The sequence below is a fragment of the Piliocolobus tephrosceles genome, chromosome 5 (assembly GCF_002776525.5).
Source record: "Piliocolobus tephrosceles isolate RC106 chromosome 5, ASM277652v3, whole genome shotgun sequence".
NCBI lineage: Eukaryota > Metazoa > Chordata > Mammalia > Primates > Cercopithecidae > Piliocolobus > Piliocolobus tephrosceles.
This window is the reverse complement of record NC_045438.1, coordinates 51,422,238-51,434,744: the sequence shown is the minus strand read 5'-3', so window position 1 is coordinate 51,434,744 and position 12,507 is coordinate 51,422,238.

The following is a 12,507-nucleotide window of genomic DNA, read 5'->3' as shown; positions in this document are numbered from 1 at the left end:
GGGACACTGAAGGGGGGGATCACTTGAGGTCAGGAGTTCGAGACCAGCCTGGCCAATATGATGAAACCCTATCTCTACTAAAAATACAAAAATTAACTGGGCATGGTGGCACATGCCTGCAATCTCAGCTACTCAGGAGGCTGAGGCAGGAAAATAGCTTGAACCCAGGAGGCAGAGGTTTCAGTGAGCCGAGATTGTGCCATTACACTCCAGCCTGGGCGACAAGAGTGAAACTCCCTCACAAAAAAAAAGAAAGAAAGAAAGAAAGAAATTTATCATAGTTCTGGAGGTTGAGAAGTCCAAAATTAAGGTGCTGGCAAGTCAGCTCCTAGTGAGGGCTCCCCTCCTGGTTTGCCAACAGTACCTTCTTGCTGTAACTTCAGATGGTAGATGGTGGAAATAGACCATCTCTCTCATCTTTTTTCTTATAAGACCACTAATCTCATTAATGAGGGCTCCACTCTCATCACCTGTTCACCTCCCAAAGGCCTAACCTCCAAATACCATTGTATTGGGGGTTAAGGCTCCAACATATGAATTTTGCCAAGACACATTCAGTCTTCAGCATCAAGGTGCAAAAGTATGTATAACATGATGCCATTTGAATAAAACAGAGTGGAAAATATGATACATTTATACAAGCTTATGTATGTATTTCCTGGAAGAGTATACTCTAAACTTTAAAGAGTGGTTATATCAGGAATTCTCCTTATTAATTTTGCAATTTCTCACAAGTCTATATTATTTCAAAATAAAGAGTTAAAAAAACAGTGGTTACTTGTTTTGGAGAGAGTATGGAAACTGGATAGCTGGGCGACAAGGGTGAGAGAATTTCTACTGAATACTATTCCATAATTTCAAAATTTTTGAGCTGTTGTAAATATATTATCTATTTAATAAATTGAATATGTGTTATTTATTTGAATAGTCATTTTGATGGTTTTATTGTATCATATATTGTAATACTCCTTTTTGTGATAGATAGCTGCTTTTTAAAATGTATATCATACTGGTTCTCTAACTCCAGAGAACTCTGTAAAAGATAATAAGCAGGCCGGGCGCGGTGGCTCACGCCTGTAATCCCAGCACTTTGGGAGGCCGAGGCGGGTGGATCACAAGGTCAGGAGATGGAGACCATCCTGGCTAACACAGTGAAACCCCATCTCTACTAAAAATACAAAAAATTAGCAGGGCGTGGTGGCGGGCGCCTGTAGTCCCAGCTACTCGGGAGGCTGAGGCAGGAGAATGGCATGAACCCAGGAGGTGGAGCTTGCAGTGAGCCCAGATCGCACCACTGCACTCCAGCCTGGGTGACAGAGCAAGACTCCGTCTCAAAAAAAAAAAAAAACAAAAACAAAAACAAAAAAACGATAATAAGCAAAGTTTATTATGGAAGCACTGGCCTCCATAGACCACTGAATTTGGTGGTGCTGCCTGCCATGCCAACAGCTTCTGTACAGGAAAGTGCCCTCCCCTGTGCCTCCTGAGAGTGGGTCAGAGGGGACATGTCCAGTCCATGTGATCCAACCCCACACAGGCAGCTGAAAACGGCAGAGCCTGTGTTGGGGCCCAGCTTCTCTTTACATCCCACTAAAAACACAGAATAAAGGAACCACTCCATAGCAAGAGAAGAGCAGAACAAATGTGCAGAGAGAAACAAGGCCTGTGAGGCAGCAACACCTCACAGCCCAGGGGAAAGACAAGATGAGGGGCCACAGGTGGCAACTGCCTCTGCTCCTAGGAGGTCCCAGGCCTGGCTCGGTTTCAGCCCATGTGTCTCCTTACCTTTGAAGAATCAGAAAGATCCTCTGTGCCTGTAACTACAAAAGCACAATTCATATCAGTGTCAGGAACAGGATTAAGCCCAGGAAAAATGGGGTGGTGGAAATTGGTTACAGTGTACTGGTGGGTGAAGTCTGGGAGGCACCCCCACCTCAGAAGGGAATACCAACAGCTACGGCATGCAGCAGCTGGCCGGCTAATTAGAGTATTGCCTGAGTCTCTTGGGTTTCAGACCATGTGCCCAGCAGAATGAGTCTGTAGGGGATTCTGAAGCCATTGAGAGCCCCAGAGGAGCAGAAACATAAGGACAACCATGCCCGAGGGCGGCTTTCCACCATGTTTAGTGACTTGCAATGGAAAAGAAAAGATTCTTGCTCTCAATTGCTTGGTTCAAGACAGAGAAGAAAAGCAAAGTGACCATGCATTCCTTCATTCATTCATTCACTCATTCATTTAACATGTATTTTTTTGGGATCCATGCAAAAGGCATTGCATTTGGGGCCAGACATGGACCAGAGGGCAGTAGGGGCTGCACATGCCTCATGGAGCCCGGAGCTACAGACAGACAAGCAGATCGAATCTCACATACTAAGGCCACATTCCAACTTCCCTATGAGCTGCTAGGGAGCTGATTGGAGCATGACTGGGCTGAGTTGGTGAAATCAGAGGCTTCCCAGAGGAAGGAATGGTTGAGTTGAGGTCGGAGCTGTGAGTGGGAATCAGTCATGGGGGAGAAGAGAGTCTTCCAGGCAGAGGTCATGGTGTGCAGCAGGATAATTGAGGAATCAGAGAGACCAAGGGGTTGAGGAGGAATTACTTAATTATTTAGGTGCACCAAACCAGTCGGATTAACATCCAAAGGACTGAGCCCCGAACAAAGAGTCGAGCTACCTTTTAAGCATTTTGTGGGGTGGGGGGAGATTTGTGCAGGGTGAAGCGTATTACAGAAGTGAGAAACAAAGAAAGCTATTCAATTAAGACATGCATTACATTATTTCTTACTTTTCAAGGAACAACATGTTTTATGACTTGAGTTTATCTGTCTAGTGACCTTGCAGCTGCACAACTAGAGAAACAGGGTCTGCACAATGCCCAGGAAAGGAAGAGATAAGACTCACTAGCCTCAGAAAAACAGGTAGTCAATTTTTAAAGGACTCCAGCTCTTTCTCTTCCTCAGGGGGAATTGGTTTTTCTTACATACAACTGAGCTTTTGCTTACACATTTTAAAATTTCTTTTAATTCCTGTTCCAGGTGTGGGCAAAGGCCTATGCCTTGGAAGGAACAGGTACCTGTGGAGAGGATTGACAGGAGCTGAGGATTTCAGGAGGGCATAAACAGGGGATGCAGGGAGCCAGAGAGGTAGGAAAGTGCCAGATGAGGCAGGTCTCTGTAGGTCATGCTAGTAAATGTTTTCTTCACCCTAAATGGAATGGGGGGGGGGGGGGGGGGAACAGTGACAAGTTGAGAATTGGGGACACATCAAGCACACACCATGTGGTACCAGGTTCCCTTCTTAGCACTTACGCATGTTTACTCATATGTACCTCACAACAACCCTGTGCAATAGATTCCATTAGTATCTTCATTTTCCAAATGAAAAAAATGAAGTACAAATAGGCCGAGGGTCAGTGTCAGATAAATGGGCAGAAATAGGCCCTGTGTGTATCCCCTTGGAATGGCTCCCCTGTTGTTCACTTCTTCATAGCAGGCCAGAGTCCTTGGCCAGAGCCCATTGGTGCCACACCAGCCTGGTTGGGGAATGGAAAGTGGGAGGTGCAGGTTTCTTGCACTGATGTAGCAGGTACAGGTACTTGGCATCGTGTGGCTCCAGCTTAGCTTAGGAGAAATACAGAAAAGAGGTTTAAAAATGCATATAGCATAGAGGAAAAGAATTGGCAGCTGCTACCAGGGAGCAAAGGGTGGCAGGAACAGGTAGTGGAGAGGGGCAGGGCAGGTTATGGTGACACCAAGAGGGGAGGCACACAGCCCTGGAACTCTGGTGCCCACACTGCTTTATATTCCAAAGCACCTGCAGGGCCAGTGAAGTGCATCCTTCCCAGCACTCTCACTCTTGGATTTCCACGATACCATCCCTGCTTCCTTCTTGATGTGGATTCCCACAATGCTCACCTGAGCTAGACCCCCAGTTCTCCTTATCCAACCCCATCTCCATGGCCAGGCCTCTCTTTCATGGTCAAGTCAAGATAGCAAATGCCTTGTGTTCCCCACCAACCTTGATGGTAAAGGCCTCTGCTAATATCAAAGTTTCCATTTGGTTTTATTTTAGAAGCAGAGCTGTGGTTGGCGGCATAGTGTCATGCCACAGTGCTGACTTGGGGAAGGCCCAACTATCTCTCTACTCTGAGTAGCTCTAAAGCACCCTGGTCAGCTTGTTTCCACAACATGTTTTCATCATCAAGTGAGGAAAATGGAGGAGTGCTGAGGATGGATGCGTTGGAAGATGGCATGAGATACTTTCACACCGGTTGTGTTTCATTACTCACTTCAGATTCGTTGTCTGGTTTAATCACTTCATTTCCACTGATGACAGAAAATTTAATTTTGCTATCAAGACAATTTTGGCTAGGCATGGGGGCTTATGCCTGTAATCCCAGTGATTTGGGAGGCCGAGGCAGGAGGATCACTTGAGGCCAGGAGTTTGAGGCCAGCCTGCCAACATAGCAAGACCTCATCGCTACCAAAAAATAAAAAATTAACAAATTAGCCATGCATGGTGGCCCATAGCTACTTGGGAGGCTAAGTGGGAGGATCACTGGAGCTCAAGTATTTGAGGCTTCAGTGAGCTATGATGGCACTACTGCACTCCAGCCTGAGTGACAGAGCAAGATCCTGTCTGATACGTCTGATATGGTTTGGCTCTGTGCACTCACCCAAATCTTACCTCGAATTGTAATCCCCATGTGTCAGGGAGGGACCTGGGGGGAGGTGACTGGATCATGGGGGCAGTTTCCCCAGGCTGTTCTCATCACAGTGAGTGCTCTCGTGAGATCTGATAGTTTAAAAGCGTTGCACTTCCCCTGCATAAATTACCCAGTCTCAGGTAGTATCTTTATAGCAGTGTGAGAACGAACTAAGACACTGCCTCAAATAATAAATAAAAGTAATAAATAATTTGTTTATTACTTATTGCCTCAAATAAGTAATAAATAAATAAATGACAATTTTACCCCTCTGTTTTGATACAGAGACAAATAGCATTCTCTCTCTCTTGCCCTTCCATTTCCCTGGGTGCCCACAGAGTGTCCTGGTACTGGGAGAGAGAGAGGCGGGTCTTGGTGTGGCCCCATCTTGACGGGTCCATTGGAAGGGTCTAGTCCTGGTGGTCTTAGGCAACAGTGTGCAGGCTGCACCTACACCCAGACATATTCTGCCTCCCACCACCTCTGCATCCTCCAAACCCAGATGACAGGGCCCTTCTGGCTGTTCCATCATCAACCAATCTCCACGCCCCTTGGGAGTAGTTTCCAAGTCTCTTGGGATATTTGTTCCCTTGCGTTTTTGGAGACTAGGGGAGGGGGAGGAGGGTTGTTGCCTATCTCAGGCCTCTCTCACTTATATAATTTGATTTTTTTCAACTAGCATGCATTGAAATTTTTAAAAATACATATTTTGAAAATTTTGGGGGGTACATAGTAGATGCATATATCAACATGCACTTTTGTATTTTTTATTGTGGTAAACTATATATAGCATAAAATTGATCATCTTAACCACTTGTAAGGGTACAGTTGGTGGCAATGTTGTGCAACCATCACCAGTATTTCCAAACCTTCTTCACTACGCAATAGAAACTCGAGACCTATTAAATAAATAACCCCATTCACCCTCCGCCAGCCCCAGGTAACCTCCAGACTGCTTTTTGTCTCTGTGAATTTGATGACTCTAGGCACTTCGTATCATGTGAAACTACACAGCATTGGTCCTTTTGTCACCAGCTTATTTCACTTAGCATAATGGCCTCGAGGTTCATCCATGTTGTAGCAGGCGCCAGAACTCTCCCAAAAGATCGCAAAAACCCTAATCTCACACAAAGGTCATCACAACCTAACACTTCTGGGAGGACATCTGCCCAGCAACTGCCTGTCCAATCATGAACTGGCATCATTCTTATTATTGGTCCTTGTAGCCAAGGATAATTATCTCAAAATTTTGACATAGTTATTTTATTTCAAAATAAAATATGCATGCCATAATAAGCTATGTTCATATTCGGGGAGATAAGGGAAAATAATAATAAATGAATAAAATTAAAAATTAAAAGATACTAATAGTAAAAGAAAGAAATGATTTTCCCTTACCTCCCCAAATATGAACATAGCTTATTATGGCATGCGTATTACCTTGCAATTTCCTAATCCCTAAGTAAACTTTTTTTTTAAGAGAGCCTCTTTTCGTTAAACTGTGGGCTGACAATAGAATCGCACACACACGGAGTCCCTTATTTAGGCTAAGAGGGGACAGGGTCCACAGAGGTTTTGAAGCTTTTATGTAGTCTTGAACTCATTGTCTTCTGGGACAGTGCTGCTCAAGGTGCCAGTCCGGAAAGGAGCTTGTACCAGGATGTAATCAATGCAGCTTCTTTCCTCAGGAAAGTCTTGTCCCCCAGTCTTGTGCCCCTCCCCCTTACGGGAGTGGGACAATACTTTCCTTTTATAAAGGCCAGTGGAACTAAACAGTGTGTATAGTGACGTGGTTGGTGTCCCTGAATTTACATTCTAGTACATGTTTCTTACCTCATTTGGGGACTGGTAACCAAGAGTCATGTTCAGAAGCCCCATCTGCAGACCACATTTTGAATAGTACTATTCTAGAAGACACAACTCCCCAAGACACACATGTTATTTTTAACTCTCAATGCTGACGTTAAATCTAATGATCCCTGTGTTCATTTTCCTTTTTGCTTTTCGAATATGTATTCACCAAAGAAGCCAAATATGTTTGAAAAACTTTCCACAAAAGAGAATTCTTGGGGCATTGAGTGAGGTAACTAACTGTTCTATCCATTCACACAAGCCAACTGGTGTCAAACATTTAAATCAACTGCTCATTTAGCAAGTTCAAGTTGAAGACTTGAAATAGGATGTGCCTGTGTTGTACTCCATGATCTTATCTCTGTTCCAACGTGAAGCTGGAAAAACCTACGGAATTCACAAATGCTTTAAAACTTAATTGGCCTTATGCTCACTTATATCAACCCACCAAGAGTATTTATCATATAGCTAATTGCTCAGAAGGTTTATGATGCTGATGTTTATCATATATTACCTACTCAGTGCCAGCACTGTATTAACCCTTTATCTACATTAGCACAATGAATTCTCAGGATGAGGCATCTTATAAGAAACTCCACTGCTCTGAAAAGAAAAGCAAATGAAGAACTACCTACTGTGGCCCAGGCACAGTGAGTGAGTCAGAGCCGGAGTCCTCAGAGTATGGTCCTGGATCAGAGCATTGGCAGCACCTGGGAACTTGATAGAATGCAGGTTCCCAGGCCTCACTCCAGGCTTCCTGAATCAGAAACTGTAGGACCATGACCCTGCAATCTGTATTTCAACCGCCCTAAAGTGACTCTGATGCTGGCTAAAGTTTGAGAGCCACTGAGCTACAGGAAAGGCTCTTTCTTACATGCCCTACTTTATTCCAAATTCAGATTCTCCAAACCCAAGCCCCTACATCACCCAGAAAAGCAAATTATTCTAAAGATAAAACAATTATTGAAAATTGTTCTTACATGGTGTCTTAATAAAGCACCATTTTGCTTTTCTGCAAATAAAAAAAAATCCTCAGAGCTAGTAAATATTTCTCATTCTTATTTTTCCTCTAAGAATAATTTATTGGGACATCATTTTTGGAAAACAAGATGGCTCTTGACAAAGGCATTGGCTGCTTGGCATTTAAGAAGATGCCTGATTGCATTAGTTTGCTGGAGCTGCTGGGACAGAGTATTGTAACCTCTATGGTTTAAAACAACAGAAATGTGTACAGTGTCTTGCACATAATAAACTCCCAGTAAATGGATATTCAAAGCTTCAATAAAGAATGGAAGTGATGTTTTTAAAACTATTTTGGGGTAAAATAATCTGGTCACAGAATCAGGGGCCAATAAAAGCTTTGGCAGGAAGATGAGTCAAAGAACCATTGCAGCAGTTCAAACGAAAGCTAACGGGGGTCTTATTTGGAAAGAAAACTGTGGGACTGGGAAGAGGAACTGCTTGCATAAAATTTGGCAGTGGTGCCATGGAATACTATGTGGCCATAAGACAGAATGAGTTCGTGTCTTTTGCAGGGACATGGATGAAGCTGGAAACTGTCATTCTCAGCAAACTAACACAGGAACAGAAAACCAAACACCGCATGTTTCCACTGTAAGTGGGAGGTGACCAGTGAGAACACATGGACACAGGGAGGAGAACATCACACACTGGGGCTGGTCAGTGGGTGGGGGGCAAGGAGAGGGAGAGCATTAGGACAAATACCTAATGCATGCAGGGCTTAAAACCTAGATGATGGGTTGATAGGTGCAGCAAACCACCAGGGCACATGTATACCTAAGTAACAAACCTGCACGTTCTGCACATGTATCCCAGAACTTAAGGTAAAAAAAAAAAAAAAAAAAAAAAAATTGGTGGTGGTGGAAGTGACATGGTCCCAATATGGAGGACTATGGAGTGGGAATTAAAGGTTATATCCCACCTTCTCCAAGCAAATCACGTATTCCCGTCCTTACTTTGCCTTACTCCTTACTTTCCTTGGAGAAAGGGTTTTGGATTTCCCCAGCTGAATGTGCTATTCAACATGATGAGCATTTAAGTGGAGCCATGATGGGTTTGGGGAGAGGCTCTTCATAGAAAGAGCTCTCAGGAAAAAAAGCTCAAAAGAAAATACAGGTCTCAGAAAGTTGAAGTTGGTTCTGGAACGTAATTCAAGTGAGTCTGTCTCTGTTCCAATCAAAGCATTAATTTTGAGGTTGAGGGATTTTCTAAGTGTTTCTTTTCCTTATCCAAAAAATATCTGAACAGTGCTGCTTTGGTCTTGGGTAGGGGCCTAAAAAAATAAAAATTATAGAAGTTCTCCAACTACCATATTATATGATCTTTTGAAATCAATGCCTTTATATGAAAAAGCTTAACCACAAACAACATGACACGCATTCAAGAAAAGAGGATAGAAACTCTGTAGTGGTATTAGTCACAAATGTTTTTAATAGGAAAATGTCATATTCCGGAGCAGTATTATGTAAGAGTTATCGATAGTATATTCGCTTCTTATGGAGACTTAATTTTTACAAAACAAGATAGTTTTCTTTAAGAGAGAGATAGGGTCTCATTCTATCACCCAGGCTGGAGTACAGTGGTGCAAGCATAGCTCACTGCAGCCACAAACTCTTGGGCTCAAGCAATCCTCCCACTTTAGCCTCCCAAGTATCTGAGACTACAAGGTGTCTCTCAATAAAGGCATTTGTTGCTTGGCATTTAAGGAGATGCCTGATTATGTTAGTTTCCCAGCGCTGCTGTAACATAGTATCAGAGTCTAGATAGTTTAAAACACAGAAACGTATTATTCTCTCACAGTTCTGGAGGCTGAAAGTCCAAAATCAAGGTGTCAATTAAGAGGCAGGGCTCTCTCCTGATTACACTGGGACCACCCAGATAATCTGGAATAATTTCCCTAAAACAAATGAAGTTCCAAAACTAACAAAAAATCAGTGACTGGCTAGGTGCAGTGGCTCACACCTGTAATCCCAGCACTTTGGGAAGCTGAGGAACGCAGATCACGAGGTCAGGAGATCAAGACCATCCTGGCTAACACAGTGAGACCCTGTCTCTACTAAAAACACACACAAAAAATTAGCCAGGCGAGGTGGTGGGCGCCTGTAGTCCCAGTTACTCGGGATGCTGAGGCAGGAGAATGACAAGAACCCGGGAGGCGGAGCTTGCAGTGAGCCGAGATCGTGCCACTGCACTCCAGCCTGGGCGACAGAGTGAGACTCCATCTCAAAAAAAAAAAAAAAAAAAAAAAAGAATCAGTGACTATGGTTTAAAAAATTACAAACATCAAATCATTTTATGTGAATAAAAGTATCCCAGCTCAGATGGTGAACTTTTCAAAAATTCAAAGAACAGGTATTACTCAGGCTAAATAAAAAGTTTCAGAGTGTATAACCATGAAAAGCTTCCCAATTTATTGAGCAAAATAGTATAAACTTATTTTAAAATGTTAACAAAGATAGCAGACCAGAAAATAAAAATTAGTCTCATTTATGAATCCTACTCATAAATTTTACAAAAAGAATTGGCCATTTCATTTATTAGTGTGTTTAAAATATATCTTCTATAGTCAAATAAGATTCACCCAAAGGATACAGGATAATTAAATAAGAAGAAAACTGTTACAGGTTGAGAATCCCTAATTTAAAAATCGAAAATTGAAAATGCTTGAAAATCTGAAACATTTTGAGAACCAACATGACACTCAAAGAAAATGCTCACTGGAGAATTTCAGAGTTTAGACTTTCAAATTAGGGTGCTCATTTATAACAAAAAACTTTCAAACCCCTCAAAAATAAAAATTCCAGAACATTTCTGGTAAGAGGCATTTCAGATAGGCATTTCAGATAGAGATGTTCAACCTGTAATATATTACAACTGTTGGTCAAAATTTTAAATTATATAATAATGTCCAAAGATTTCTAGAAGTTATCTGATATTTAACATCCACTCTGATTTCTAGAAACTTCTTTAGAAGCCAGTAATTTTAAAAATCTATCTTAAACTCAATCAACGTTGTTTCTGATAAAACACAAGGAGCAATTTTATTAAAATCAGAAATCAACATACAAAAGAAGGAAAGAAGAAAGGAAAGAAAGAAGGGGAAAAAACTCACTCTAGTGTTCTTGTTCTTGAAATTCTGGTCAAAAATTAAGAATGAAGTATACAATAGACCCACTACCATAATGAAATGCACTAAAAGAACTGAAAATTTTTAAAAATCAGATGGCCTGTATCTTAATTTTAAATCATTTTGGAGTGGATTGGAACAGAGATTTGCAAAGTCAACTGAGGGAGACACTGGCTGGCTTTGCTTAGCCAACTGTAATGATAATTATAAAATCATAACTCATGTTTTCATAAGCATTTCCTCTGTCAGGCACTGTGATACTCACTTGACAATATTTAATACTCACTTCAGATCTACAAGGTAGATGTCAAGAAGCATTTTCTTCCCTCACTGCTTACATTCCCACCTAGAAAGAAAGAGATGTCCACTGGCTCCCAGGCCTCTCTCTCAACCTCCCCTTGCTCACTGCTTGGCAGAGGACTGCTGCAGGACTGTCGTCCCTCTGCTATCTCTATTTCCTCAAGGCCCGTCCAGATGCACGAATCATTTATTCCTCCCAGGAGTAAGCCTACTGGAGCAGAAGTGGTTGAATTGGGGGATGAGAGAAATGGAACAAGACAGTGGTAGTTGTGAGGAGGAAGAAGTGGGAAGCCCGATTCTACCCCCAAATCCACCTGTATTCTTCAATTGAATTTTCCCAGTAATGAAACTAGTAATGTGGGTTGATCTGTCTAACTTCTGGTCTACATCTGAACTCTGAGGAGCAGAGGGAAAGGTGGTAACAATGCCACTCAAGCTCCACAGCGGGCACTCTTATTGTCCTTGTTTTATTAAAGAAATTGAGGCCTGAAGAGTGTATTAGGCTGTTCTTGTGTTGCTTAAAGAAATATCTGAGACTAGGTAATTTATAAAAGAGGTTTAATTGTCTGCAGGCTGCATGAGAAGCATGGCATCAACATCTGCTTAGCTTCTGGTGAGGGCCTCAGGAAGCTTACAGTCATGGCAGAAAGCAATGGGGAGCCACTGTGTCATGTGGTGAAAGCAGGAGCAAGAGAAAGGAGGAGGAGGTCCCAGACTCATAAACAGCCAGATCTCAAGTGAAATAACTGAGCAAGAACCCACTCATCACCAAGGAAATGGTGCTAAGCCATTCATGAGGGATCTGTCCCCATGATCCAACACCTCCCCCTAAGCCCCACCTGTAACACTGGGGATCACATTTCAACATGAGATATGGAGGGGACAGACATCCAAACCATATCAGAGGGGTTAAGCAACATACATGAACAGTCTTGGTATGTCTCCAAGATAGGCCACTGAGAAAGACAATCTAAAGCCTGAAAGCCAAACTAGAAGTTAAATCCGTGGACAAGATTGAGAACTTGTCTTCCTGTTTGGCATGTGTTCCTCTGATTGATCCCCATGCTTCACCTATTTTGCATATACCTACCATTTCCTAATTGTTTCCTATGCTGTTGTGTGCACCTTTGAGTGGTGTCTTTGCTTTAACCTTTTTTGCATACTCACAAACCAAACAGCACACACTCCCCATCCTGTGGCTATAAAGACCCTGGCCAGACTCAGTCAGTAGAGGAGGAGATGACCTGACTTCAGGGAAGAGACAACCTGACTTTGGGGAAGATGATCTACCCTTCCTGTCCCCTCTCTAGCTCCCCTCTCCATTGACAGTCCTCTTCGTTGCTCGGTAAAATTCTCTACCTTCACCATCCTTCAATTATCTGTGTGACCACATTCTTCTTGGATGCTGGACAGGAGCTCAGGATGCAGCAAACGCGAGTACCCAGAAAGGCTGTCACACTGCCTTTTGCCCTCACTGGTGGAAGGCAGCTGCCCCACACAATGAT